This window comes from Arachis ipaensis, chromosome B2, assembly GCF_059453495.1.
Source record: "Arachis ipaensis isolate K30076 ecotype BB chromosome B2, ASM5945349v1, whole genome shotgun sequence".
NCBI classification, from domain to species: Eukaryota; Viridiplantae; Streptophyta; class Magnoliopsida; order Fabales; family Fabaceae; genus Arachis; species Arachis ipaensis.
The window spans coordinates 35,035,917-35,040,069 of record NC_142437.1 but is presented as its reverse complement, the minus strand read 5'-3'; the positions used below and the strand labels follow the sequence as shown (position 1 = coordinate 35,040,069).

The 4,153-nt window shown below is 35.2% G+C and overlaps 1 pseudogene; it reads left to right on the top strand.

The window, feature by feature from the left end:
- The first annotated feature begins 324 nt into the window (after positions 1–324).
- Positions 325–1,339, top strand: LOC107627144 (fatty acyl-CoA reductase 3-like; annotated as a pseudogene).
- The last annotated feature ends 2,814 nt before the right edge of the window (positions 1,340–4,153 follow it).

The window sequence follows — 4,153 nt, the reverse complement described above, 5'->3', positions numbered from 1 at the left end:
GTCTCACATCCATGTAAAGCACCCCCATCATCCATATCAACGGGTAACACACATATGTGAATCATATCTAAATTAATGAGCCACTCCTTGTTGCATTCTAATTTGCCTATGTATCTCCTTAATCCAATTTTTAATATCCGCTAACCTTAATTATTCATTGAACTTTGATCGGAAATCAGATAGTGAAGAAAATTGAGTAGGACCTATCTGGTTTCAAGTGTGACCTTGCTCATCTCTTTTGTAAGTATAATCTGTTTCGTTTCATTTTGACTTTGATTGTTTGAGTTCATTGCCACTGAAATTAGAATTGGAACTGGACCTGAAATGGCAGTGCAACACATGAGTGCTTCTCTTACTATTAACGAGAATTACGATTGTGATGTTCGTGATAATATTGAATCCTTCCTCAGTCGAATTGTTCCTGAGGTTCTTACTTTTTTTATTACTATTCTCTTCTTATTTTCATGTTAATAGTTAACTATATATATAGCAATTCCAAGAACGCAACTTCAACAGGATGGAGCCTCAGAGGAAGAAATCAAAATCTCCATGACGGACTTAGGCATGGAAAGGTGATTTATCTATATATCAATCAATCACAATCTAATTAATTCATGTTAAGGAATATACTAATAAATTAAACAACATATATAACAAACCAAATGAATATGGATGGCCAAACACGTGTTTACAAAAGCAATGGGAGAAATGCTAGTTGAAACTTTAAAAGAAAATATGCCAGTGGTTATTCTACGTCCTACAATCGTTACTAGCACCTAAAAGAACCTTTTCCTGGTTGGGTGGAAGGCGTAAGGTAACTAATTCATTTAATACATTTCTTTCTAAGCTAAGGCAACAAGTTTAACTATTATATATCTCTGTCTTGCAGAACTATCGATAGTTTAATTGTTGCGTATGGTAAAGGAAAACTAACATGCTTCCTTGTGGACCTTAAGAAAGTGTTTGATGTGGTAAGTAGAGTGAGTAATAAAATAATTAAGGTTGATGATGTTGTTAATGTATATTAATGAATGAAGGAGGAGCAGGTACGAGCAGACATGGTAGTGAATGCAATCCTTGCAGCGATGGTGGGTCATGCAAACAATAATGAAGCATGTGATGAGATGATATATCATGTAGGGTCGTCGATGGCAAATCCAGTGAAATACCATGATCTGCATGACTATGGATTCAGATATTTCAGCGCAAAATCATGCTAGACAAGGAAGGAAATGCCATAAGAGTTGGCAAGGTTATGGTATTGGAGAGCATGGCTAGCTTCCAGAGATACTTATTCATTCGCTACTTGCTTCCATTAAAGGGAAAATTTGTTAATTAACTAGTATCCTTAGTAAAATCTTCTAATAAAATGCTTGAAAAAGAAAGGACGGAACAAATAAAAAACAAAGATATTAATGAATAGCTAATTAGGGCTAATGTTTGAAATTCATTTGAACATTTTTTTTCTTTTTCTTTGATCAATTAATTGATAATTACATTCACACCCTTCTACGTTGTGATATTGCAAGCTCAGTTGAAGGGAGAACAAGCAATGAATAGGGTCTTACGTTCTGCTCTTCAAGGACATGTTTTCTCTCTTCCACTCATTCCCTCTGTTTTTTCACCTCAGGTAATTAAAAAAATCAATATATATTAATTAATGTATACTAATTAATAGAAATATTGTTTTAATTTATTTTTTTAATGATTTATTTTGGAGAGAAAACAAATATTATATGCAAGTTCATGAGATTTTTGAAGAATTGGCAATGGTTGAGAAGGAGATAGTTTTTCTTAAAAGAAAAGTTAAAGAATGGTGAGAGTTGAACCGTCGGTTAGGAATTTTCTTAATGAGAATTTCGTTGCAAGTATAGCCCCAACCAATAATTACAGCCCACGATCAAAGTTTAGAATTAAGATTGTCACAATCCAAACAAATATAAACTGGGAGTTTTAAATCCAGGGTCGTCTTTTCCCGAACTATGCAATTTGGTGCACACACTTTTGGTTGTGAAATACGGGGGTTTTCAAGCATGGAAACGAAAATTAAAAAGAACTAAAGAATAAACGAATTAACAAGAAGGGTTGTAGGATCAGATCAGAGAATGAAGAAATCAAAAACAGAGAAAAAAAACCTGAAAATAGATATGAGAGAAAGTGATAATTAAAAAAATTCAAAAAGTCAGAAAGAGAGAGAGAGAGAGAGAGAGAGAATAATGGATGAATGTGTGAACCTGGCTGGAGCGGGTGGAAGAGGCGGGAGGTGAGGCGGCAGTTTCCTTGGGAGGAAGAAGACGACGAGGAGACCTCAGGAGATGGCGCCGCGAACGGAGAAGATAACGCTGACGGGACCTCAGGAGACGGCAGCGAGAGGCGTGCAGAAGACAGTTGCGAAAAAGACGAGACCGTGAGCAGAAGATTGGAGGAGATGAGAATGGTACGGGTGGCTTAGGGTTAGGTTGGGTAATTTAGATAATACCATTTTTTTTAACTTAGCGACTGCTTTTGTGACTGATTAATTTATAAAATTAATCGCTGATTTAAAAATTAGCGACTGATTTAGTGACCATAACTTTAGCAACTGAATTAGTAACCAACCACGTTATTCTATTTATCTATAAATCGGTTGCAAAATTGGTCACTAAATTAAAAAATAGTGACCAATTTTGTGACCAAGTGCCCCAAGGACATTCCTACTTTTGTTTTGGCTACTGATTCAGTCGCTAAATTAAAAAATAGCGACCAATTTTAGCGACCATTTATATTCTAGTTGTATAAAACTAGTCGGTCGCTAATTCGGTGGCTATCAGTGACCGATTATGTTAGTCACTAAAATCAGTCGCTAAATTAACAATTAGCAACCGATTTAGCGACCATTAAATTAGCGACCGAATTAGCAACCAAACAATTGTTCATCCTATTTCACTATCAGTTGCAAAATCGGTCGCTAAAATAAAAAATAGTGACTGGTTTTATGACCAACAGTTCTAAAGATATTATTTCTGTTTTAGTTGCTAAATCGTTCGCCAAATAAAAAAATAGCAACCGATTTTAGTGACCGATTTTATTTTGGTTGTATTTAAAACTTATTGGTTGCTAATTCGGTTGCTATTAGCGACCGAATTTATTGGTCGCTAAAATCGGTCGTTCAATGTAATTTAGCGACCGATTTACTGACCAATATTGATTTGATCCTTAAAATTCTGTATTGGTCGCTAAATCGGTCATTGTTAGCAACCAATTTTTTCGGTCGCTAAAATCGGTCGCTATTCTGGTACTTTCTTTTAATGCCTCTTTCTCTCTCTTCTTTTTCAAAAATCACCTATTTAATTTTCAAATCTTTTTAATCAATTAGTTATCTTAGTCTTTAATTTTCTTTTCCTTTTTGAATTTAATTAATAAATAAAAAAATTAAAAACAAGAATATTTTATTCTAGTTTCCCCTTTTACTTCTCAATATCCAGATTCTCCTACCATTCTTTACCATGAACCCAAATGGGAATGAACAGTTCAGAAGAACTTTGACATCCTATATGACCTCCACTCCTGATTTCTATGGAAGAAGTATCAGATACCCCCCATTGTAGCAAGTAATTTTGAGATAAATCCTCAACTCATTATTTTGGTGCAGCAAAACTGTTAGTACTCTAGACTTCAACAGGAAGAGCCTACTGAGTTCTTGGCAAACTTTTTATAAATTACTAACACAGTACACACTGAAGGAGTAGATCAGGATGTCTATAGACTACTTCTCTTTCCCTTTGCTGTAAGAGATCAAGTAAAGAGGTGGTTAGATAACCAACCCAAATCTAGCTTGAAAACATGGAAACAGCTAGTAGACAAGTTTCTGAATCAATACTTTTCCCAAGGAGATTGACCCAGTTAAGGCTGGAATCCAAGGCTTCAAGTAAGAAAATAACGAATCTCTTCATGATGCCTGGGCAAGGTATAGAAGAATGATACGGAAATATCCCACTGAAATATTTTCAAAATGGGTGCAATTAGACATCTTCTATTACGACCTCACAGACATGGCTAGGATGTCTCTAGACCACTCTGCTGGTGGTTCTATACATTTGAGGAAAATAATTGAAGAGGCTCACAAACTTATTAAGACAGTTGCGATGAATCAGCATCTGTACTCGGCTGATGA